This window comes from Bufo gargarizans, chromosome 4, assembly GCF_014858855.1.
Source record: "Bufo gargarizans isolate SCDJY-AF-19 chromosome 4, ASM1485885v1, whole genome shotgun sequence".
Classification (NCBI taxonomy): domain Eukaryota; kingdom Metazoa; phylum Chordata; class Amphibia; order Anura; family Bufonidae; genus Bufo; species Bufo gargarizans.
In genome coordinates this window covers 167,458,866-167,486,817 of record NC_058083.1, presented here as the reverse complement: position 1 = coordinate 167,486,817, position 27,952 = coordinate 167,458,866, and positions in this window count along the sequence as shown.

Below are 27,952 nucleotides of genomic sequence, written 5' to 3'. Positions count from 1 at the left end.
CTTAGCATTCTCTTGATGAGTTTCAAGAGGTAGTCACCTGAAATGGTTTTCACTTCACAGGTGTGCCCTGTCAGGTTTAATAAGTGGGATTTCTTGCCTTATAAATGGGGTTGGGACCATCAGTTGCATTGTGGAGAAGTCAGGTGGATACACAGCTGATAGTCCTACTGAATAGACTGTTAGAATTTGTATTATGGCAAGAAAAAAGCAGCTAAGTAAAGAAAAACTAGAGGCCATCATTACTTTAAGAAATGAAGGTCAGTCAGTCCGAAAAATTGGGAAAACTTTGAAAGTGTCCCCAAGTGCAGTCACAAAAAACATCAAGCGCTACAAAGAAACTGGCTCACATGCGGACCGCCCCAGGAAAGGAAGACCAAGAGTCACCTCTGCTGCGGAGGATAAGTTCATCCGAGTCACCAGCCTCAGAAATCGCAGGTTAACAGCAGCTCAGATTAGAGACCAGGTCAATGCCACACAGAGTTCTAGCAGCAGACACATCTCTAGAACAACTGTTAAGAGGAGACTGTGTGAATCAGGCCTTCATGGTAGAATATCTGCTAGGAAACCACTGCTAAGGACAGGCAACAAGCAGAAGTGACTTGTTTGGGATAAAGAACACAAGGAATGGACATTAGACAAGTGGAAATCTGTGCTTTGGTCTGATGAGTCCAAATTTGAGATCTTTGGTTCCAACCACAGTGTCTTTGTGCGACGCAGAAAAGGTAAACGGATGGACTCTACATGCCTGGTTCCCACCGTGAAGCATGGAGAAGGAGGTGTGATGGTGTGGGGGTGCTTTGCTGGTGACACTGTTGGGGATTTATTCAAAATTGAAGGCATACTGAACCAGCATGGCTACCACAGCATCTTTCAGCGGCATGCTATTCCATCCGGTTTGTGTTTAGTTGGACCATCATTTATTTTTCAACAGGACAATGACCCCAAACACACCTCCAGGCTGTGTAAGGGCTATTTGACCATGAAGGAGAGTGATGGCGCGCTGCGCCAGATGACCTGGCCTCCACAGTCACCGGACCTGAACCCAATCGAGATGGTTTGGGGTGAGCTGGACCGCAGAGTGAAGGCAAAAGGGCCAACAAGTGCTAAGCATCTCTGGGAACTCCTTCAAGACTGTTGGAAGACTATTTCAGGTGACTACCTCTTGAAGCTCATCAAGAGAATGCCAAGAGTGCGCAAAGCAGTAATCAAAGAAAAAGGTGGCTACTTTGAAGAACCTAGAATATGACATATTTTCAGTTGTTTCACACTTTTTTGTTATGTATATAATTCCACATGAGTTAATTCATAGTTTTTGATGCCTTCAGTGTGAATCTACAATTTTCATAGTCATGAAAATAAAGAAAACTCTTTGAATTAGAAGGTGTGTTCAAACTTTTGGTCTGTACTGTATATGGGAGCAGTCAGCGCCCCTAGTGTGCTGCAGTTAGGGAACAGTGCTTGGAAGAGGAGACTCTGCCAGACTACTGAGTGACCAGAAGAAGACGCTGAGACGGGTATACGCTGCCACAGACCCTGGATGATCAGCCTTGGACCAGGGTACCAGCCTTCTGAAAAGAAAGAGGGATAGCTAGCTCAGGCATTTTCTCAGCATCAAACCCCTTTTCTGCCAGGGAGGAGACTTGTGAAACCAGCCCAATGCCTCGTCTGTATTGTTTTGTACCTGAATTCCTCCAGTAAAGAAGCACACTGGTTTACTGCAGACCCTGACTCTCTGGACTCATTTTCCATTGAGGTGCACCACACCTTACCATCCCTTCCAGAGAGCAGCAACATGTGGTGACACCTCAACCCTGTCCGGGGGGCCCAGTGTAGCGTTGGGGCCACCCCAAACCTAGTCACTGCATAAACAGCCCAGTACCAGAGAAATTCTCCCACAACAACTTTGTATGCAGTTCTAATTAATGTTAGGCTACTTTCACACTAGCGTTAATATTTTTCGGTATTGAGATCTGTTATAGGGTCTCAATACTGAAAACAAAATGTTTCCGTTCTGTCCCCATTCATTGCCAATGGGGACAAAACGTAACTGAACAGAACGGAATGCTCCAAAATGCATTCCGTTCCGTTCTCATACTGGAGAGCAAAATGCAGCATTCTTTCCGTGTTAGGATGCAAAGCAAAACCGATCCGTCATGAGCCACAATGCAAGTCAATGGGGTTTTCTCTGACACAATCTGTCACAATAGAAAACTGATCCATTGACTTTCAATGGAGTTCATGACAGATCCGTCTTGGCTATGGTAAAGGTAATACAACCGGATCCGTTCATAACAAATGCAGATGATTGTATTATCAGTAATGGAAGCGTTTTTGCTGAACCCTACCAGATCCAGCAAAAATGCTAGTGTGAAAGTAGCCATAAAGGGATTCAATTTTTATGGTATGGGGCATAATGGTTTAAAAGAAGAAGTAGCATTACTTACCTCACCAGTCCCTGCCCCTACCTTTCCAAATCTTATTGGGTTCCCTCTGCAATCCACTTCTTGGTCCTGGCTCAGCACGGAGGAAATGGCATATGATGTCAAGGACTGGCTAATTTCTGGGGTGTAGAGCTGGTGCAGGAAGTGGAAGTTAACAGGGACTTGGTAAGTGTCAGAACAGCAGTGGCAGGTAATCAGTAAGGTGAATACTTTTTTTCTGCCCCACATATAAAAAATGTAATCCCACCAGACAACTCCCAATATATCTGGCATGTGTAAGTAATATTTTGGCAAACATTTACTAGTAACATCACTGTACCTGTTCATCATTGCCATTAACTTATTTTTCTGGTTTGTTAACAGGATTTTCTCAGATATTTTTTACTGATGAACTATCCTCAGGACCTGATCGAGGAAAAGGCTGCACGCCATGCCAGCGCAACCTCCCCTTCATTGTTTACCTACTCGACATCGATAATGAAGGGAAGGCAGCACTGGAACCTCTGTCAGTTTTATGGTGACTAGCTCTCTGAACTATATGAACTAACAAGATGCAGCAAGATGATTGAAAATGGGGGTCCCTGCAGTGACTTCGAGAAGATAGGTTCCTGGGGAAAAGGGGTACTAGTTAGCCTGCCTCTGTGCCTAGAAATCGTCTCAGTCACTCAATGCATCTATAATAATAAACTGGTTAGTTTATTAGATAATCTACCTAGTGTTTAATGGACACGTAGGCTGCTTGAAATACTGTACACTGCCCATCTGTATGTTGTAAAGTCAGTGTACTGTGCCATGTACGACTTCTGCAGGGGTGGTGGAATTGGGGTCCACCAAAGGATTCACCTATTCTCCTGTGGGCCAGTCCAAGCCTGAATAATTCATGCAGTTTGTATGTTCTCCCCATGTTTGCGTGGGTTTCTTCCAGGTACTCAGATTTTCTCCCATACTACAAAGACATATTGATAGGGAATTTAGATTATGAGCCCCATTGAGAACAGTGTGATGATAATGTTTGTAAAGTGCTGTTAAATATGTCAGCGCTATATAAGCACTATATAAGTGAGTAAAATAAATAAATAAAAATAAATAAATGGTCTGGTCTATACTTCCTGGTATTGCTCTCTTCAGCTCTAGGGAACAGCCAGACCATGGTTTTCCAGTCTTGTAAAGTAGGGATAGTATACAGGGGGCCAATGATGCACCAGCCAATGAGTTTCTTATATGTTCCAGCTTAGGACATGATATTGATGCCTAAGCAATACATTTCTCGAGTTCCTGTTTGTTTTTGCTTCATGTCCTGTCTACTTGACCATGCCTCTCTTGAACTTGTAGTTATGCGCTTGCGTCATACTGCTTTATCTACTCACATGTGACTACATTCGGCCTGCCCAGGTCTGAAGCTTGTCTGACTACAATTCTGGCACCTAATTCTATACTGTACTTTTGGCTGTTGCTATTGTAAAGTAAAGTATTGGCGGAGGTGCAGTAGACATCGCTTATATAGGCTTTAGTAAGGCTCTTGATACTGTCCCACATAGAAGGCTTATCAATAAATTGCCTTCTTTGAGCTTGGACTCCCATATTGTTGAATGGATTAGGCAGTGGCTGAGGGACAGACAACAGAGGGTTGTAGTCAATGGAGTATATTCAGACCAAGGTCTTGTTACCAGTGGGGTACCTCAGGGATCTGTTCTGGGACCAATATTGTTTAATATCTTTATCAGTGAAATTGCAGAAGGCCTCAATGGTAAGGTGTGTCTTTTTGCTGATGACACAAAGATTTGTAACAGGGTTGATGTTCCTGGAGGGATATACCAAATGGAAAAGGACTTAGGAAAACTAGAGGAATGGTCAAAAATCTGGCAACTAAAATGTAATGTTGATAAGTGCAAGATAATGCACCTGGGGCGTAAAAACCCAAGAGCAGAATATAAAATCAGTGATACAGTCCTAACCTCAGTATCTGAGGAAAGGGATTTAGGGGTCATTATTTCAGAAGACTTAAAGGTAGGCAGACAATGGTGTAGAGCAGCAGGAAATGCTAGCAGAATGCTTAGGTGTATAGGGAGAGGCATTACCAGTAGAAAGAGGGAGGTGCTCATGCCGCTCTACAGAGCACTAGTGAGACCTCATTTGGAGTATTGTGCTCAGTACTGGAGACCATATCTCCAGAAGGATATTTATACTTTGGAGAGAGTTCAAAGAAGAGCTACTAAACTAGTACATGGATTGCAGGATAAAACTTACCAGGAATTATTAAAGTACCTTAACATATATAGCCTGGAAGAAAGACGAGACAGAATAGATATGATAGAAACTTTTAAATACATAAAGGGAATCAACACGATAAAAGAGGAGAAAATATTTAAAAGAAGAAAAACTGCTACAAGAGGACATAGTTTTAAATTAGAAGGGCAAAGGTTTAAAAGTGATATCAGGAAATATTACTTTACTGAGAGAGTAGTGGATGCATGGAATAGCCTTCCTGCAGAAGTGGTAGCTGCAAATACAGTGAAGGAGTGTCACGGAAGGTGTACAGGAAACAAGACAAATGCAAAATGAATATATGACTCACTGGATCCAAAACTAAGGAACAAAAGGGAGACCCCTGCATAAGACCTGGCACTCTCCCTGACTGCTCAGCCTATGCGAACACCCCAATGGTGGATGATCGCATATCCTCATACCCCGACTATATAACACCTGAACACCCTACAATAGTGAGGGGACACGACCACCGGCTCCCTACACTAGACACGGAGGGAGTCAGGGTCACCTGGGATCCAGCTAACAGAAAATCACAAATGAATGTACAGCACTTAACTTGTAGAAGACTGGGAAATAGGATCAGCATGCACACACACTCCAGGAAGTTGTATAAACCGCACACTAATGCATTATGGGGAGGAATTTAAAGGGATGCAATCAGTCCAACTACATGACAGCTGAGAGAGGCTAACGAGATGAGGAACTGAAAACCAAAACAAAGAAAACTCAAGGAGGAGGTTCTGAAAGGCTTCTGTCAGAGCTTCTCAGCTGTCTGGTTGTGACAGTACCCCTCCCTCTACGAGTGGACTCCGGACACTCAGAGCCCACCTTCTCAGGATGGGACCTATGGAAAGCCCTGATGAGATGAGTGGCCTTAGTGTCCGTCACTGGGACCCACATCCTCTCCTCAGGACCATAACCCTCCCAATGAACGAGGTACTGGAGAGAACTGTGGACAAGACGAGAATCCACAATCCTAGAGACCTGAAATTCAAGATTCCCATCAACCATAATTGGAGGAGGAGGCAAAGGCGAGGGTACAATGGGTTGAACATAAGGTTTCAATAAGGACTTATGAAAAACATTATGGATCTTCCAAGTCTGAGGAAGATCAAGACGGTAGGCAACAGGATTGATGACAGACAGGATTTTGTAAGGTCCAATAAACCTAGGACCCAACTTCCAGGAGGGAACCTTCAATTTGATATTCTTGGTAGACAACCACACCAGATCACCAACATTCAGGTCCGGACCAGGCACACGTCTCTTATCTGCCACACGCTTATATCTCTCACTCATGCTCTTTAGATTATCCTGAATCTTTTGCCAAATAGATGACAAAGACGAGGAGAATCTGTCCTCATCAGGTAAACCAGAAGACCCCTCTCCCGAGAAAGTCCCAAACTGCGGATGAAACCCATATGCACCAAAAAATGGTGACTTATCAGAGGACTCCTAACGACGGTTATTTAAAGCAAACTCAGCAAGGGACAAAAAAGAACACCAATCCTCCTGATTCTCCGCCACAAAACAGCGCAGATATGTCTCCAGATTCTGATTGACACGCTCTGTCTGGCCATTCGACTGCGGGTGGAAAGCAGAAGAGAATGATAACCGAACCCCCAAGCGAGAACAGAAAGCCTTCCAGAATCTGGAAACAAACTGCGTGCCCCAATCAGAGACTATGTCTGAAGGAATACCTGCGCCAGCGTCTTAGCATTGGGCAAACCAGGAAAAGGGATGAAATGCACCATTTTGCTAAAACGGTCCACCACCACCAGAATCACAGTCTTCCCCGAGGAACGAGGCAGGTCCGTTATGAAGTCCATGGACAGATGTGTCCAAGGACGGGAAGGAATGGGTAAGGGAAGGAGAGGACCTGATGGCCGTGAATGAGGGACTTTGGCACGAGCGCAAGTCTCGCAGGCTGCCACAAAACCCCCAACCGATTTACGAAGCGCAGGCCACCAGAATCTCCGAGCGTCAAGATCCACTGTGGCTCTTGCCCCCAGGTTCCCAGCAAGGACCGTATCATGGTGTTCCTTAAAAATCTTGTGTCTTAATGCGAGAGGCACAAACAACCTCCCAGGAGGACAAAGATCAGGAGCCTCTGACTGGGCTGCCTGCACCTCTGCCTCCAATTCAGGAAAAAGAGCAGAGACCACCACACCTTCAGCCAAAATGGGACCCGGGTCTTCAAAATTCCCACCTCCCGGAAAACAACGTGACAGGGCATCTGCCTTCACATTCTTAACCCCAGGGCGGAACGTGACAACAAAATTAAACCTTGAAAAGAACAAAGACCATCTGGCCTGTCTCGGGTTCAGACGCTTGGCTGACTCCAAGTAGGCCAGATTTTTATGGTCAGTAAACACGGTAATAGGGTGTCTGGCTCCCTCTAGCCAATGGCGCCATTCCTCAAAAGCCAACTTGATGGCCAACAATTCCCTATCTCCCACATTGTAATTTCTCTCTGCGGAGGAGAGTTTCTTCGAGAAAAAGGCACACGGTCGCCATTTGGCAGGAGAGGAACCCTGAGACAAGACCGCACCCACACCCACCTCAGAAGCATCAACCTCAACTATGAAGGGTAGAGAAATATCAGGTTGTACCAAGATGGGAGCGGAAGCAAAACTCTCCTTGATATTACAAAAGGCCTTACGCGCCTCTACCGACCAGGAAGAAAAATCTACCCCCTTTCTGGTCATATCAGTGAGTGGTTTAACAATAGGGGAATAATTCAAAATAAACTTCCTGTAATAATTGGCAAGGCCAAAAAGCGCCTTCTGATTCTCAGGAAGCTCCCACTCAAGCACAGCGTGGACCTTCTCGGGGTCCATGCGAAAACCAGAAGCGGAGAGAAGAAACCCCAGAAATTGAATTTCTGGAACCGCAAACACACATTTTTCCAGTTTCGCGTATAATTTATTCTCCCGCAGGATGAGCAAGACCTGACGTAAGTGTTCCTTATGAGTTTTGAAATCAGGAGAAAAAATCAAAATGTCATCCAAATACACTAATACAAATTTTCCCATTAAATGATAAAAAATGCTGTTCACGAAATGCTGAAAAACCGCTGGGGCATTCATCAAACCAAAAGGCATAACCAAATTCTCTGGGGTATTGAAGGCCGTCTTCCATTCGTCTCCTTCTCTGACCCTGACCAGGTTGTATGCCCCTCTTAGATCTAATTTGGAAAAGACTTTAGCCCCAACAATCTGGTTAAACAGGTCCGGGATCAGATGAAGCTGATAAGGGTCACTAATAGTGATACTGTTCAGCTCCCTGAAATCCAGACAAGGTCTTAAAGAACCATCTTTTTTCTTAACAAAGAAAAAACCAGCGGCAACAGGTGACTTCGAGGGTCGTATGTGTCCTTTTCTCAGACTCTCCGAGATATAAGCATGCATAGCGACCCTTTCAGGTTGGGAAAGATTGTATAAATGAGATTTAGGCAGCTTGGTGCCTGGGATGAGATTAATAGGGCAATCGAACTCCCTGTGCGGGGGCAAATCCTGAACTCCACTCTCAGAGAATTCAGAGAGAAAAGGTGGTACAGTCTTAGTAGAAACCTCAGAAACAGATGTCGTGAGGCAATTCTCTCTGCAAAAGTCACTCCAACCATTTATTTGCCTCGCTTGCCAATCAATGGTGGGGTTATGTTTAGTGAGCCAGGGTAGCCCCAACACAAGAGGAGTAGGTAATCCGCTAAGGACGAAACATGACACATCCTCAACATGAGCATCACTCACAATTAAAGGAATATTGTGAACTATGCCCTTTAATGATTTCTGAGAAAGTGGAGCGGAATCAATAGCAAAAACAGGAATATCCTTTCCCAAAGTGCACACCTGGAAACCATGAGTTATCGCAAAATGATTATCAATGAGATTGACAGCTGCTCCACTATCTACAAAAATCTCACAAAAAATGTTCTTGCTCTCTAGCGCCACCCTGGCAGGCAGGACAAAACGGGAACTACAAGCAAACGGAAAACCTTCAATTTCCGCCTCAACCCTGCCAATAGTAACAGATGGAACATTTTTAAACGTTTTTTTTCCTTTTTGTTTCTTTATTACTCCCAGAAAACTGCCTGAATCTCCTAGAGGGACAAGAATTTGCCAAATGATTTATACCTCCACAACAAAAACAAACCTTCCCATGCGGGCTGAATCTTCTATTGTCAGAGGCAATCAACCCCAGCTGCATGGGCTCCTGCTCAGAAGGGGCTGACAGCGACTGAGACCCCTGCGCACAGAATGAGACCACTGCACTGTCCTGGGACTGAGTATGACAGGAAGGAGAGATCTCTCCTCTCTCTCTAAGACGCCTGTCAATACGAACGGCCTGAGACATAGCAGTGCCCAAGGAGATAGGCCTCTCATGAAAGGCAAATGCATCTTTCAATCCCTCTGAAAGACCATGGCAAAATTGACTTCAGAGTGCAGCATCATTCCAACCAGTATCAGCTGCCCATCTCCGAAATTCTGAGCAGTATATCTCTGCGGATTGTTTACCCTGGCATAACAGACGTATCATCATATATCTGACCCAGGGCTAAAAAGAATTCATCCACTGAACGGAGGGGCCGTGCCCCCACCGGCAGCAAAAAGGCCCACGACTGAGCGTTACCCCTGAGCAGTGATATAATGATTCCCACCCTCCGTTCCTCATCACCAGAGGAATGGGGAAGAAGGCGAAAATTGAGTTTGCAAGCCTCTCTGAAACGCACAAAATTCTCACTACCCCCGGAGAACGTATCCGGGAGCGAGATCTTAGGCTCAGAACAAACTCCTTGAACGCAAGCTGAACCGGTCACAAGAAACGGAGAAAGAGTCTTACGGAGATCAGCTACCTCCAATGAAAGACCCTGGAAGCGTTCAGTCAAAAGTGAAACCGGATCCATGCTTGAGACGGTTTTGGCGGTTTATAATGTCACGGAAGGTGTACAGGAAACAAGACAAATGCAAAATGAATATATGACTCACTGGATCCAAAACTAAGGAACAAAAGGGAGACCCCTGCATAAGACCTGGCACTCTCCCTGACTACTCAGCCTATGTGAACACCCCAATGGTGGATGATCGCATATCCTCGTACCTCGACTATATAACACCTGAACACCCTACAATAGTGAGGGGACATGACCACCGGCTCCCTACACTAGACACGGAGGGAGTCAGGGTCACCTGGGATCCAGCAAACATAAAATCACAAATGAATGTGCAACACTTAACTTGTAGAAGACTGGGAAATAGGATCAGCATGCACACACACTCCAGGAAGTAGTATAAACCGCACACTAATGCATTATTCGGAGGAATTTAAAGGGATGCAATCAGTCCAACTACAAGACAGCTGAGAGAGGCTAACGAGATGAGGAACTGAAAACCAAAACAAAGAAAGCTCAAGGAGGAGGTTCTGAAAGGCATCTGTCAGAGCTTCTCAGATGTCTGGTTGTGACAGGATAACAATGTTTTGAACTTTTGACTTTCAGGCTCCATATCTCACTATCCACTACAGCTTTGAACGTGAGACTACCATCATTTTATAGACAATTATCTTGGCTATCTCATCATTTTATAGACAATCATCTTGGCTAAATTTGACTTGAAACTATTTAGCATATGATAAAGTATGCAGATTCTTGTCATGTAACTGCATTGTTATTATTTTGCTCCAAAAATTTTGATGACTAAAGTGTTGATTTTATTTTGTTAGTATTTTGGAAATCCACCTTTGGCTTTTAACACTGACTGAATTCTTCTGGGCATGCTCTTGATCAGATTCAAACATGTCTCAACTGAAATCTGTTCCTAGGTCTCTTCTACGCATTCCCAAAAACCCTATCCACAAGTGTTTGATTGGGTTGAGGTCTGGAACTCTGGGGGCCAATCTAGCACCTCTACTTCATTGTCATTGAACCATTTTGTTCACCAATCTCAACTTATGCTTCGGGTCGTTGTCCTGCTGGAATTTTGTCCTTTTCATATCCATAGTACTCGAGTGTAAAAGGTTACTCGTCTTGTAGGATACTCACATATAGCTTAGGGCTCTTTCACACTTGCGTTGTCCGGATCCGGCGTGTACTCCACTTGCCGGAATTACACGCCGGATCCGGAAAAACGCAAGTGTACTGAAAGCATTTGAAGACGGATCCGTCTTCAAAATGCTTTCAGTGTTACTATGGCAGCCAGGATGCTATTAAAGTCCTGGTTTCCATAGTAGGAGCGGGGAGCGGGGGAGCGGTATACTTACAGTCCGTGCGGCTCCCGGGGCGCTCCAGAGTGACATCAGAGCGCCCCATGCGCATGGATGACGTGCCATGCGATCACGTGATCCATGCGCTTGGGGCGCCCTGACGTCACTCTGGAGCGCCCCGGGAGCCGCACGGATGGTAAGTATACTGCTCCCCTGCTCCCCGCTACACTTTACCATGGCTGCCAGGACTTTAGCGTCCCGGCAGCCATGGTAACCTTTGAGAAAAAGCTAAACGTCGCATCTGGCAATGCGCCGAAACGACGTTTAGCTTAAGGCCGGATCCGGATCAATGCCTTTCAATGGGCATTCATTCCGGATCCGGCCTTGCGGCAAGTCTTCAGGATTTTTGGCCGCAGCAAAAAGCGCAGCATGCTGCGGTATTTTTTACGACCAAAAAACGTTCCGTTCCGGAACTGAAGACATCCTGATGCATCCTGAATGGATTTCTCTCCATTCAGAATGCAAAACTGATCAGGATTCTTCCGGCATAGAGCCCCGACGACGGAACTCTATGCCGGAATACAATAACGCAGGTGTGAAAGAGCCTTTAGACCACCATCAATCCTGGTCAAGAATCCAACACATTTGGCTGTAAAGCAACCCCATATCATCACGCTTCATCCACCGAACTTGACAGTTCCTTCAATTTCCTTTGTTTCTTTCAGACTCATTTGCACCCATCAGAGCCCAATCTATTGACTTTTGTATCCTCACTTCAAATCACCCGTTTCAAATCCTCTCCTGTCCACTGTTCGTACTTTTTTGCAAACTCCAGCCGAACCTTCTTATGACAATATTGAAGTGGAGGCTTCTTCACCTTTTTTTGGGCCATCATTCCAGACTTGTGTAATGCATGTCGCTCGGTTCTTGCATGGATGTCTGTGATCTCACTATTATAATACATATGAGCCACTGCCTTGTTTGCGCCAGAACTGATAGACCTTGTGATGAGCTGAAGGGTTGAGTTGTTTTGCCTGGACGTCCACCTCTTGGCTTTGGAATGGATAGATGGACTTCATGTCTTATCCTTCCACCTGTCATGGCACTCACATGATGCAGTTTGGCAATTTTCTTGACTGAGATACTGCTATCAATGAGCTGGATGATACTGTTTCTCTTTTCTTGGGAAATCTTCTTCATGGCTGCTTCTGGATTCAAACCAGTGACCTTTCCCTTGGGAATCAACCTAATAACCAGGGGCTGACTGGCAACTTTTGGCCCAGGGGGCAAGTAACACCCAGAGGCCCACTGAGCCCCCCCCCCCCCCCACTTTCGTCAGCCATGTAAATTAGAACACAGTAAAACAAAATAAACTAGGCATGCTCCGATATATCGGCCGCCGAAACACATCAGCCGAAAATTGCATTTTTGGTATAATGCCGAAAGTGTCATTTTCTGGCTGATACAGTGTTGCATCCGTGTATTCTCTCCTCCCCGCTGGGCGCTGCTCTGTGTCCCCCCCCCATGACACTTGATGACTTTTGCAGGAGAAACTGTATATTGTGTGGCACAGTGTAGGCTATATGTGTATAACATAAACATATTTCATTTGAAAACTTACAGTTACTTGACCCTTGGGGATCTCGGACGCCACTTCCACGCTTTGGCCGGGGGCTCGGCGGAGCTGATGTTGTGTTTTATCCTAATGAGAAAGATTTCATAATAAGGATTTGGAGAAGGGGCAGAGGGGTCACAGAGCAGGGAGAGGCTGGGGCTGCTACTAGGGGGTCATACCATGGGGGAGTAATAAAGCCCACTATAATGCCCCACCCCCCCAGTAGAAATAATTCTCCTTATAATAGACAGTGCACAAAATACCCCCTTGTAATATCCCCAGTTGAGCTAATGTCCCCATAGTGCCCCCTATAATGTGCCAGTAGCCACATAGGGCCCCCCTATAATGTGCCAGTCGCCATAGGCCCCCCATATAATGTGCCAGTAGCCATAGGCCCCCCTATATTGTGCCAGTAGCCCATAGGCCCCACTATATTGTGCCAGTAGCCCAAAGGCCCCCTATAATCTGCCAGTAGCCCATAGGCCCCCTATAATCTGCCAGTAGCCCATAGGCCCCCCTATAATCTGCCAGTAGCCACATAGGGCCCCCCTATAATGTGCCAGTAGCCACATAGGGCCCCCCTATAATGTGCCAGTAGCCACATAGGGCCCCCCTATAATGTGCCAGTAGCCACATAGGGCCCCCTATAATGTGCCAGTAGCCACATAGGGCCCCCCTATAATGTGCCTGTAGCCATATGCCCCCCATAATGTGCCAGTAGCCATAGGTCCCCTATAATCTGCCAGTAGCCATAGCCCCCCTATAATCTGCCAGTAGCCATAGCCCCCCTATAATCTGCCAGTAGCCATAGCCCCCCCTATAATGTGCCAGTAGCCATAGGCCCCCCCTATAATGTGCCAGTCGCCATAGGCCCCCCATATAATGTGCCAGTAGCCATAGGCCCCCCTATATTGTGCCAGTAGCCCATAGGCCCCCCTATATTGTGCCAGTAGCCCAAAGGCCCCCTATAATCTGCCAGTAGCCCAAAGGCCCCCTATAATCTGCCAGTAGCCCATAGGCCCCCCTATAATCTGCCAGTAGCCCATAGGCCCCCCTATACTCTGCCAGTAGCCATAGGCCCCCCTATAATCTTCCAGTAGCCTCTTAGGGCCCCCCTATAATGTGCCACTAGCCACATAGGGCCCCCCTATAATGTGCCACTAGCCACATAGGGCCCCCCTATAATGTGCCAGTAGCCACATAGGGCCCCCCTATAATGTGCCTGTAGCCATATGCCCCCCCATAATGTGCCAGTAGCCATAGGCCCCCCCTATAATGTGCCAGTCGCCATAGGCCCCCCATATTGTGCCCCCGTGCCCCCCACCCCCCTCATAAAGTGCCAGCCCAGTAGACTACTGGGCTGGCACTTTATGAGGGGGGTGGGGGGCAGGGGGCACAATCTGGCTAGTGGTGGCTACCCCTGGCACATTATAGGGGGCCCCCCCCCTAATCTGGCTACTACTGGCAGTAGTAGCCAGATTAGGGGGGGGGCCCCCTATAATGTGCCAGGAGTAGCCACCACTAGCCAGATTGTGCCCCCTGCCCCCCACCCCCCTCAAAGTGCCAGCCCAGTAGTAGCCAGATAGGGACAGAAATAAAGAAAAAAAAAAAAGTCAGTCAGACATACTTACCTCCCTGCTTCTCTGGACTCCCGCCTCCAGCCAGCACAGAGATGCAATCACTATCACTTTACGGCAGCGGCTCAGTTAGGCCGCAGGACCGGCGCAGGTGGCGCGATGACGTCATCGCGTCGATGACGTCATCGCGCCGATGACGTCATCGCGCCGCCTGCGCCGCTCCGGCGCACTGCTCCCCTGCTCCCCGTCTCGTCCCTGGCATAAAGCGGCTGTTTATTCCGGCCGGGACAGCAAGCCAGGGAGGCCCGGGGGGCAATTGCCCCCCTGCCCCCCGGCCCAGTCCGCCCCTGCTAATAACACACTGAGCTATTAGGGAATGTGAGAACAGGTTGTAATTTGTGGTATACAAGAATAAAATGATTGTTCCACCACCAGGAGCAAAACAGTAACAATGCAGTTACATGACAAGAATCTGCATAACTAATTATATGCTAAATAGTGTCAAGTCCAGTTTTTGTATGAGATAGCCAAGATGATTGTCTATAAAATGATGGTAGTGTCACATTTGAAGCTGTAGTGGATGGCAACATATGGAGCCTGAAAGTCAAAAGTTCAAAACATTGTTACCCTTTCGCTTGTACCCCTTTGCTCGTCAGTGTATGTGGTGGGATAGCATTACATACATGCTATGAATACATGGTGTATTTGTCTTATTAGAGCATCTCCTACTCCTAAAATAGATTTAAATTAATAATCTAAATTAAATAAACATTTTTAGATTTTTTTTTCTAATCCAGTTAGCATTTACAGTGTTGTATCAGTTTGTCATGTGAAATCTTCAAATTAAATATTTCACTGTAAGTTTGCTAAATGCATGGGTATCATTTACAAAATGTGAAAATTTTTGATACACAGGGTTTACCGCCACTCCTCTATATTCATAAAAATTCACCCCAGCATTTTAAAATTATCTTTAGCTCATTAATGGGTTAATTAATCTAACAAATACATGCTGTCAGAAAGAGATATCACTGTCTTGATGAGGTCAAATGGGAGGACAACATATTGTTTCCTTTGGATTAATCCTCCCCCAAAATTAAAGGTCCTACAAGATGCTGCACAGAAGAAAAAAAGAGAGTCAAGTTTAATGATAAATCTGTCCTCAGAGAACCAGTCAGAATGGATAGCGTTTGAAAAGGATTTAAAAACCCAACTGTGCGTAGAAATTAGAGTTTTGCCCCTGAATCATATGGAATTACAGTTCTGGAAGCATGTGCCATGCCTACACAATACAGCCCAGAGGAAGCAGCTATTTCTGTTGGTTTTTATTAAACCAACCAAGCAATTTAATTCTTTTGTTCAGGAGAGTTCTACTTCATTGATTAACAAAAGCAGGGATATAATTTTTTCAGCCTTTTTGAAAAGCCTGAAATGTCAAGCCTTTTAAAGCAGATTATTCTGCCTCTGTGCAGTGAATACAGCCAGAGTAACCTTTTGTCTACAATTAAATATTCTAGCATAAATATAAAAGAAAATCAGAGATGGGAAAGATTGACTCACGAGAGATTGGAGAGGTAGATTCACACACTGATAGTGGAAGCAGCTTGCTTCTAATTAAATATGCCACTGAGTCTCAGAGCATTTGCTTTCAGCAGCAGAGAGGAGAGGCTGCCCAAGAATGGGGAGGAAGAGATATATCACATAATCTGTTTGTCCACAGTCTTTCCTTGGGGTTTACGAAGGTATTTTCATTTTTTATTTCTACATTGTCATTTGTTCTGGGTACGAAAGGTGATCTCTCAGGGGCAGCAACCGTCTAAGCTCAAAGTTTAGTCTGTATTGTTTACAGGATATTGTTTACAGGATGAACTGAGTTGGTTTGTGGTTCTTTAGCTTGATTATTATTCCTTTATGTGACTTTTAGGTTATGGCACTAACATATTGCATGTGTTATGTCTCCTGTCTAGGGAGCAACATTTATTAGCTTGCATTTCTAAATGCCCCCATACCCTAATGTGGTCATAAATGTACATTTACTATATAGAAAGCAACTATGGCAACTATTTCCTGATGTTTAAAAACCACAATTTGCTGTTTAAAGCGGCAAATTTTTATAGTTGTTGACCACATATTTGTTAAACCCTTGTCCCAATACTATGGGGAAACTTTTAACAGTGCTCTTACAGTATTAAATGTTGAAAGTATTACTGTACTTTCTTCTTTATTCATATATATATATATATATATATATATATATATATGTATATATATATATATATATAGTGAGAACAGTATCCTAGGGTTATTGAAAAGGATAATTAACGTTGGTGATTTTTATACCTGTTTCATGTTGTCTCTGCACGTGTGCCCAACTTTTTCATACTTAATGAAAGTTTTTGGTAGGATGTTTCCAGTCCAGAGGTAACTCATTACAAGGACATTGGTCAAGTTTTATCAACATGCTATTATCTACATATAAATGGATTTCTCATATACCTATAATATGGTAGATGCTAAATGTGGCATTAAGTTATGTGAATCATTTGTAGACAGTGCACTAAAGATATTGCTGTATTAGCAGAATGCATTATATCATACAATACGTTCAAAAATTTGTAGAACTGTATGTCACTTCAGCGTCCATGTGTTCTGAGCCATCCTGTCCAATACTTGGAAGTGTTTTTTTTTTTTTTTCCATTTTTTCCAAACTAATTAGAACTTTCCACTATTGTCTGACTCCTACCCTGTCAGCCACTGCAATTATTAGTTCTAGCAATTCTACTACAGTTATTAGTATTTTTGCATTTGCTATGTTTTTCTTTATACCTTTGTCTTTAATGAGATCCAGCTACAAGAAAATAAGAAATATTGGATATACTGTATGCTAATGATAGTATTACTGATTAGTGTTGATCACTATAAGGCTATTATATAGCTTATTGCTGATGAAAGCCTCTTTAGTGTTAGGAATAGTGGTTGGACAAATGAGTGGGATCCTGTATTAATAGTAATATTATCTATTAAATTTATCGCACTAACATAGCACAGCACTATACACAGAATGTATCAAATTACTTGAACCCTTGTCCCAAATTGGGATAACAATCTACTTCACTAGGGTCAATTTCCTAAAAGGCTATTTGACCTATAACCATGTTTTATCTAGTAGCAGAGCATTTGCATGCTATCAGTCGAAGTAATTATGACTACCCCCTTACAGATCATCAACCCTTATTAGCTGTAATTATTACAGCACAGGTCTAATTAGTTTTTATAATTTTTGTATTACAACCTGTAGTTCACACATGTAATATTAAAACACCAGGTTACTTATAAGGTCTCATTCACACTTCTGCATAAGAGGACTGTATTATAATGTTTTCATTGAAAAAAGAATGCCAATTAAAATGGTTAAAAACAAATTATATTGCGTTTTTATGACAATGTAATTTTTCACAATACGCAGCATATTCCAATAGATCTGTATTGGTATTATTTTTACCCTATAGAAATCAATAGATGGAATTTAAAAACACATGTTCTGTATTTACATAGTTCTCATGTGGGTATTTGTTTCTTTTTTTCACACATCCATATTTGGGCAACATTCCAAAAACAGCAAAAAAAAAAAGTGTCTTTTGACAAAAACCACAAACTACAGCAACACACGGAAAGAAATAGATGTGTTACAGAACATAGAAAACGGTAAAATGATCCACATTTGATACTTATTTTAATACACAACATTGAAGGAGCCCTAAATGGTAAAAAGTTTAATTCAATTACCAGACATCTGTTTCATTCTAATGTCTTGTAATATGAGAGTTTTAGTAAGTGAATACAGGACAAATAAATGACAATATACAGTATTTAACAATATCAGCTGATTTATAGTAAATAATATATATCCATGTGGCATGCCATATGTATTGATGGCTTGTTTTTGTTAGGCCTTATGCAAACGACCGTATGTATTTTGTGGTCCGCAAAAAACAGATCCGCCAAAAATATGGATGAGATCCATGTGCATTCCATATTTTGCAGAAGGGAACAGGTGGTCCCTAATAGAACAGTCCTATCCTTGTCCGTAATGCGGACAATAATAGGACATGTTCATTTTTTTTTGCGGAATGGAAATACGAACATATGGAAATTGAATGCACATGGACACGGAATAAAAATACGTTCATGTGCATGAGGCCTTATACAGATTATGCCCTGTTGTGTATATTAATTAATTTAGTATAGTTTTGCTTGGAGCTAATAACAGCAATACTTTGAGTTGTGTCATCTCAGACACTGGTGGTATAAGGCTAGGATATGCCACCAATGTCAGAGAGGTGTGGGTCTTACCTCTGGGACGCACTCCCATCTCCAGAACAAGCCCCCCAAAAGTGAAAGGGAGCACACTACTTGTGCGGCATGCTCTCCATTCAGTTTTATGGGAGCAAGTGTGCCTCTATTGGAACTCCCATAGAAGTAAATGAAGGGTGGCCAATAACAAGGTGTGCTCTTCTTCACTTTGAGTGGCCCGTTCTGGAGGGAGGAGCGGGTTCCAGAAGTAAGGACCAGCAGCTATCTAATATTGGTGGCATATCCTAGCGATATGCCATCAATGTCTGAGGTGAGACAACCCCTTCAAGCTTGAATTTCTATTATAAATAGAAATTGTATTTGTGCACCATTAAAAAAAACTCTCCTATCCACTGTGCATATATAACACAATTCCCTAGCTATTATAGTGATTACCATACTGTAACAAGCCATGATTGAGGCCTGAGTTTTAGGCAATAGTAGGTCTGCATTCTCAGGGACTGCATAGAATTGGGGTTTAGAATGTTCTCATTCGATGTCCATGAGTTCACTTTGTAGGTCAATGGTTGTGATTTTTCCTGTTGATGTTTACACTAAACCATTTTCAATTTCCATATAAGAAAGATGCTAATGTAGCTGAGAAAATACACTAGCTACAATGCAGATACATTGCATGGCCTAGAAAAGCACAAACTTGGACTTGGAGTCTAAAAATAATCTGGCTAGACTCCCTGATTCCTTCTAGACATACAGCTTCTGAGTACTTATTACAATTTGTAATCTAGTTCTGGAAAATAAAAGCAGTGTGTTTTTCTTTGCACTACATTTGATTGATGGGGTTGTCCCACTCCTGGCACCTTGGCAAACAGCTGACTTTGCCAGGAGAAGTCGCGTTCAGCCAACCATTTCCCCAGTAGTGGTAGAAGGAAGATATTGCATGGCAGACATGCAGATAAATGGATGTCCTTGTAAGATAATGGCTTAGATAAACTAGAATGGGAGACAATCCTACAGAGCAGCTTTCCATTCTGGATCATAAAAAGGGGTCCCAAACAGGGGATCCCCTCCCATGATGCCTTGAGAGGGCATATGGACAGGGGTTGTCTTCATGAAACAACCCCTTTAATCTTCCAGATTGTGTTCCTAATGTGAATTCTGGGACACCTTCATGAGATGTATATCTTGATGTTTTCTGGTATCTGCGATGCCCATGCTTGTTCATATGCAAAGGGTGGAGGCCTCATCCTACATGCCTCTTAACTTTCTGCTGTTGTTGGTATGTTGAAGGCATGTGTAAATGTAAACACAACTTAATAGATAAAAATTTATATTGTGTGCGTAAACACAACAAAGCCTACAGACGTATCATCCATCTTCATAGAATGCAGCTCCTACAAATGCAAGCACTTTTTTTTTTTTCAAAAATACCCTTCCGTTCCACCACCAAGGACCCCTCTCTTTTTGGTGCCTTATATGTTAATTTAGACCAACGGTACAGGGAGGAAGACACATTTGGTTTTTCTCAATGGGCATCTCCTTCTCACTGGCCATCCAGCAGAGTGTGTCACAGTCAGGGAGAAGGATACGCCCATTAAGAAAACTAACTGCCTCCTCCTCCCTGTACTGATGGTCCAAATTAACATATAAGGCGCCAAAATCTGCAGTGGAACAGAAGGTTATTTTGGGGAAAAAAAGTGCTTGCATCTGTAGTGTTGGAGTAGGGTTTCCACCCCATACGTAATAAAAAAAGTAAACTCCAGCTCCAAAAGTAATGCAATTGTAGTTTATTTGATATTGCTGCGGCTGCGATAGTGACGTTTCAGCCGTGTGGCCTTCTTCAGACTAATGCCGCTCGTAGAGGAAAGGAAAAGGATGATGTAAGTATAAGCACTTATGGAAGAACATGCTGTATAGTAGGTAAAGGGCGCTGGTATTAACTTTCTCTACATGATAAATGCCACTTACTGTAGTGAGACAACCCCTTTAAGGCCTACAGGATTTAAATTGCTTTTGTGTTGGAGCATTCAGAGAGCCATCATTTCTTTTTTTTTCTTTTTCTTTTCACTGTTGATTTTGATGAGTTCTGTTTTTCAATGGCCCCAATTTGGGGTAACTGACTGATTAACTTTTATTAACTGTTTCTTGGGGGAACAGAAAAAAACTGAAATTCTGCATGCACAGAAACATTAAAGAGGATGCAGTGCTCACATGAGTGCTACAGTCCCTTCAAACAGCTGATTAGCAGGGGTGCCTGGAGTCGGCTCCCCACCGATCTGATGTTGAGGACCTAGCCTAAGGATAGTATAACTCCATAAATAAGCAGCACACCCTATCTCCACCTCCGTGGATTACAATGTTGATTCCATATGGTGCTCGCAGTATAGGGCGTTGCCTCATCGGTCCCAGATACCAATAGTAAGTAAAGAAAACCGCATCACTCTTCTTTGTAATCCCTTTGTGTGGTTTATTTCAACCGAACACAGCAGCATTTCAACTAATTTCAAGTCTTTATCAAGATAAAGACTTGTAATAAATCTTAAAGGGATTCTGTCACCTCTTTTTATCCTATAGAGATGTGGACATGCACGGCTAGATCGCCGCTGGCATGTCCGCAGTATGCCTGTCCCATATCTCTGAGTGGTTTTATTGAGTGTAAAAAATGATTTTATATATATAAATAAGTAAGGAGCCCAAGGGGCTGCACTAAGCGTTCTGGAGCCCAGCCACACCCCCTGTGACGGAGCCCAGCACCGCCTGTATCCAGGAATATCCTCCTTGCTCACAAAGAGATATGGGACAGGTATATTGCGGACATGCTAGCGGCGATCTAGCCGTGCATGTCCGCATCTCTATAGAGTAAAAAGAGGTGACAGAATCCCTTTAACATTGCTATGTCAGGTTGAAATAAACCACACAAGAGATTTCAAAGAAGAGTGCTACAGTTTTTTTTTTACTTACTATTATTACTACTTATTTACTAGTTGAGATATAACCTCCTGGCACACTGGAAGTAATCAATTGGAGTCGGGTTCCCACCCCGTATAATAATAATAATAGAAAAACTCCAGTTGTTTTGTGAATCAAATGGTTTTCTGTTTATTTTGACATGCGGCTTCAAAGTGACGTTTCGGCCTAGATGGCCTTTATCAAACTGTGACAATATCAATAGAAAAACGACAATTACAATTTGGTGGACATATAAAACCAACATCTGGTTACATATTTATACATGTAATTGATAAGACAATTATTCATACGCTATTAGCATTATCTGTACGTATTCATTGCCATATAGTATTGGTGTCCAGCAGGACCAATGCAAAATAAAAGCAAAAAGGCATTTAAGTTCTGCCTTTTTGCTTTTATTTTGCATTGGTCCTGCTGGACACCAATACTATATGGCAATGAATACGTACAGATAATGCTAATAGCGTATGAATAATTGTCTTATCAATTACATGTATAAATATGTAACCAGATGTTGGTTTTATATGTCCACCAAATTGTAATTGTCGTTTTTCTATTGATATTGTCACAGTTTGATAAAGGCCATCTAGGCCGAAATGTCACTTTGAAGCAGCATGTCAAAATAAACAGAAAACCATTTGATTCACAAAACAACTGGAGTTTTTCTGTTATACTTATTTACTAAGGATAGGTCATCAATATCAGAAAACCATACCACCCCTTTAAATGTCCTGCAGTCCCAAGTTACCACTCTGGTCATCAACACTCTGATCCCTGCTTGGCCTGCAGCAGTCACATACCCAGTGCAGGTCCAGTGATGACTATGAGTGATGTCTTGGAACCGGCACAACATTTAAAAGCGTGAGTATGTTTTTTTTTTTTTTTTTTTTTTTTATTTTTTTATTACTAACTAAGGGCTCTTTCACACTTGCGTTGTTCTGTTCCGGCATAGAGTTCCGTCGTCGGTGCTCTATGCCGGAAAAATCCTGATCAGGATTATCCCAATGCATTCTGAATGGAGAGAAATCCGTTCAGGATGCATCAGGATGTCTTCAGTTCAGGACCGAAACGTTTTTTGGCCGGAGAAAATACCGCAGCATGCTGCGCTTTTTGCTCCGGCCAAAAATCCTGAACACTTGCCGCAAGGCTGGATCCGGAATTAATGCCCATTGAAAGGCATTAATCTGGATCCGGCCTTAAGCTAAGCGTCGTTTCGGCGCATTGCCGGATCCGACGTTTAGCTTTTTTTAAATGGTTACCATGGCTGCCGGGACGCTAAAGTCCTGTTTGCCATGGTAAAGTGTAGTGGGGAGCAGTATACTTACCGTCCATGCGACTCCCGGGGCGCTTCAGAGTGACATCAGGGCGCCCCACGCACATGGATGACGTGATCGCATGGATCGCGTCATCCATGCGCTATGGGGCGCTCTGACGTCATTCTTGAGCGCCCCGGGAGCCGCACAGGACGGTAAGTATACTGCTCCCCCGCTCCCCGCTACTACTATGGCAACCAGGACTTTAATAGCGTCCTGGCTGCCATAGTAACACTGAACGCATTTTGAAGACGGATCAGTCTTCAAATGCTTTCAGTTCACTTGCGGTGTTACGGATCCGACGGGCACTTCCGACAAATGGAGTACACGACGGATCCGGACAACGCAAGTGTGAAAGAGCCCTTACACAGCCACCGCTCCCTTACAAAGTTTAAAAAATGTTGGAAAACTCCTTTAAGAACTCTGTCATCTGTCCTATTATTAGTGTCATTCCTACTGGACCCGTTATATGTGGTATGAGTATGAACATATGCATTATATTTGTTGTAATGAAATGCTGATTTTGCATAACCAGTTGCTTCCATTATGTTAAGGCTTTTAATGTACAGAGCTACAGCTTGAGTGGCATCTGGATGATAGTTCATTCATTAAGTATGATGAAGCAAGAATGTTCTTGTTGCTGTCCCAGTTTCCAATTTGGTTTGATTTTCATTCACACTTCTAGGTTCTGTCATCTGTTTGCTACTAAAAACAGAACTATGCACATTTCATTCTAAATAGTTCATTAATCTCCTTTTTTTAAATGTCTTTTCTTTTAGCCTGAATGGGAGTTCTTCACCCTGCTATTATATTCTATTCAGCAAACAAAAACACGTCAAACAGCTAGGATGTGAGTGCAGCACAGAAAAACATGGGAGATGTACAACCCGGGTATTGGGGCATGTACTGAGAATGAACATACCAAACCAGATCTTTTATGAGCATCTTCTCTCTCAGATATCTCCACATTCTTCTTGATCTATCATAATTTAGAATGGACCACTTCTTTACCAATTATTTTTGGAACATTATTAGACATTTCAAACCATTGGACATCACACTTTCCTAACTGTACTGAACACCTAATGGTAAGTGCCAAGGGCTATTTTTTTTTTATTATTTTATTATTTACTATTTATATATATATATATATATATATATATTTGGGAACAATACTAGCAAAATGATGGGACCTAGGAGGAATGTCATAAAGGACTTGATTTTGAAGTATTGAGTAAAAACTTCTAAAATATTTGTATCGGTAATCTGGTAAATTGCTTGTACATATAAACATGTATATGTAATTGAGCCCTGCAGTCCTGAAAACGTGCTTATTTTATGGGATGTATATTGGATATTTGAAATGACCTAGTGCCTTGCTTACTGAGGAGCTTAGCCTTCAGCTTATGATTTCTCTGCTCATAAAACCTCTTAGAGATTCAGGATGTATGTTGAAATTGACAACAGTGTATTTGTTAATAGTTTGTGATATTCAAACTGAAAACGATACATTCTTATTTAAAGAGGTATTCCAGTTTTAATGATTACATTTATGTATGTAGATAATAGTATGTTGAACAATATTCTAATATACATGTATTTAAAATTTTGCTCACAGACCTTTATTATTTACTGTAGCCTCTCTTGAAAGAAAAAAAATAATAATACGGCCCGTTTTAGTCCTGAAAAATGCATCCATAGGAGCACTGGATAGGATTAAACATGGCATCAGTCATGTGACCCTCACAAGTATCATGGCTTACTAACAAGTAGTGATGGACGATCATCGGTCGCGAACTGTGCGTTCGCAGCGGGCCCCATTGACTTTAATGGCTGGCGAACCTGAAAAACCTTCAGATCATATTTTCAGCCACCAAATACTTACTAGAAGTGCACAAATAGTCCCACAACATGGACAGTGACATACCAGAGGGGGGTCATGGCAAAAATTCCCACAAAAAATATATATTTTAATCAGGGGCCATTTTAATGCGTCTTAAAGGGAAACTCTCAAAAATGTACCCTGCTGGAGCCTAGAAAAAGTTGATTTTAGGCCACGGGAGTATAGGCCCCAAAATGTAGGAATTCACCTGAGAGAAAAGAACTTGTGATGATGTTGCTGGAGGTACATTAGGCGGTCACTGGATAAAAATTTTACTGTAGGCCAGTATAGGCCCCAAAAATTAGGCATTCATCTGACAGAAAAGAACTTGTGACGATGTGGCTGGAGATACATTAGGCGGTCGCTGAATACAAATTTTACTGTAGGCCAGTACAGGCCCCAAAAATTATGCATTCACCTGACAGAAAAGAACTTGTGATGATGTGGCTGGCGGTACATTAGGCGGTCACTGGATAAAAATTACACTGTAGGCCAGTACAGGCCATAAAAATGAGGCATTCACCTGACAGAAAAGAACTTGTGATGATGTGGCTGGCGGTACATTAGGCGGTCACTGGATAAAAATTACACTGTAGGCCAGTACATGCCATAAAAATGAGGCATTCACCTGACAGAAAAGAACTTGTGATGATGTGGCTTTGCGGTACATTAGGCGGTCACTGGATAAAAATTATACTGTAGGCCAGTACAGGCCACATAAATGAGGAGTTCACCTGACAGAAAAGAACTTGTGATGATGTGGCTGGAGGTAAATTAGGCGGTCACTGGATGCAAATTTTACTGTAGGCCACTGGAGAACAGACCCCAAAAATTAGGCATTCACCTGACAGAAAAGAACTTGTGATAATGTGACTGAAGGTACATTAGGCGGTCACTGGATAGAAATTTTACTGTAAGCCAGTACAGGCCCCAAAAAATAGACATTCACTTGACGGAAAAGAACTTGTGATGATGTGGCTGGAGGTACATTAGGCGGTCACTTGATAAAATTATACTGTAGGCCAGTGCAGGCCCCATAAATTAGGCATTCACCTGACAGAAAAGAACATGTGATGATGTGGCTGGAGGTACATTAGGCGGTCACTGGATACAAATTTTACTGTCGTCCAATACAGGCCCAAAAATTAGGCATTCACCTGACAGAAAAGAACTTGTGATGATGTGGCTTGAGGTACATTAGGCGGTCACTGGATACAAATTTTACTGTAGGCCACTGGAGTACAAGCCCCAAAAGTTAGGCATTCACCTGACAGAAAAGAACTTGTGATGATGTGGCTGGAGGTACATTAGGCGGTCACTGGATAACATTTTTACTGTAGGCCAGTACAGGACCCATAAATTAGGCATTTACCTGACAGAAAAGGCCTTTTATGCCACTGTATATACATAAGACACGGACCATTCTTTGTTCTGTGTGGTGGCTGATATGTGTGGGCTGGGCCCGGCTGGCATGAGGAAATTTAATTATACGTGGTCATCACAGGTGTTTTATTCCTCAGAGATCCATGCCTCATTCATTTTTAGAAATATGAGGTAGTCCACACTGTCGTGACCTAGGAGAGTGCGCTTATCGGTCACGATTCCCCCTGCTTTGCTGAACGTCCTTTTCGGACAGGACACTCGATGAGGGGCAAGCCAAGAGTTCCATGGCAAATTGTGCCAGCTCTGGCCACAGGTCAAGCCTGCACACCCAGTAGTCCAGGGGTTCCTCGCTTCTCAGAGCGTCCACATCGGCCGTTAACCCGATGTAGACGGACACCTGACGGTCTAGGCGCTCCCTGGGGCTGGATCAGGAGGGCTGCTCTTGATCGGTTGGCTGCAAGAATGATCTCATATCCAAAGTGTCCAACACATCTTTAAACCGCCCTCTTCTTGCAGGCGCGATAGGATTGGTACCCGCACCTGTTTCGCTGTGGTTGGAAATTCCTCTGCCAGTGCCCGCAACAGCAGAATGCTGCATCTCCCGCAGCAATGCCTGGAAATGCTGCATTCTGACAGCCCTCAGTGTTGCTGGTAACATGTCCACCATTTTGTGTTTGTACCGGAGGTCTAAGTATGTTGCCACCCAGTACAGGTCCTTGGCCTTTATGCTTTTTATACGGCGGCCCCTCTTCAAACACTGGAGCATGAAGGCCCCTATTTGCACTAAATTGGAAGCGGTGGAGCTCCATAGCTCCTGCTCGCCCAGGAGAATGTCATCCTCAGTCTCCTCCCACCAGCCATGGACAACACCAGTAATCCCCGAAAAGTTTAAAGACACCCCTCAAAGCCTGCTCTTCTTGCTCCTCCTCCCCCCATCCACCATCCTCCTCCTCCTCTTCAGACTCCTGCTGACTTCTCTCAGATGGAGTGGCCCCCCTGGGAATTCATTCAGCATTGTGACTTCCTTATATTCCAGCTCCTGCTCCTCGATGGCTTGATCAATGACACAACGCAATGCACGCTCCAGAAAGAAGGCGTAAAGTACGATGTCACTGATGGCACCCTGGCTGCGACTGACCAGTTTGGTGATCTCTTCAAATGGCCGCAGAAGTCTGCATGCGTCGCGCATGAGCAGCCACTGGTGTGGTGAAAAAAAAACAAGCTCCCCAGAACCTGTCCTGCCGCAGAGTTCGTACAGGTAGTCGTTAACGGCACGTTTCTGCTGGAGCAGCCTATCAAGCATATACAAGGTGTAGTTCCAGCGCGTCGGGTAGTTACAAATCAGACGTCTGATGGGCAAGTGGTGTCACCGCTGAACGCCAGCAAGGCGATACATGGCCGTGCAAGATCTTCTAAAATGGCCAGAGATTTTCCTGGCCTGCCGCAAGACGTCCTGGACCCCGGGGTATTTGGCAACAAATCGCTGCACGAGTAAGCTCAGGACGTGTGCCATGCACGGCACGTGTGTCATTTTGCCCTGTTCCAGCGCGTTTAGCAGATTTGCACCGTTGTCGCACACCACTTTACCAACTGTGAAATTGAGCGGGGTTAGCCACTGATCGGCCTGTGACCACAGAGCTGATAGGAGTGCAGGATTGGGGTTTCTATTGGCTTCCAGGCACAACAGCCGCAGCACAGCATGGCAACGTCTCACCTGGCACGTCGAATAGGTTCTGGGGAGCTTGGGGGGTGCAGCGGAAGAGGCGTTAGCAGTGGAAAAGGAGGAGACGGAGGATGGAGTAGGAAGAGGAGAAGAAGAGACAGGCCTGCATGCAATCCGTGGCGGTAACACCAAATCCACACGGGTGCCACGGGTTACATGCTTGACGGCCGTCAGAAGGTTCACCCAGTGGGCAGTAAAAGTTATGTACCTTCCCTTCCCATGTTTGCTAGACCACAGTGTCTGTGGTCAGATGTATATTGGCACCGAC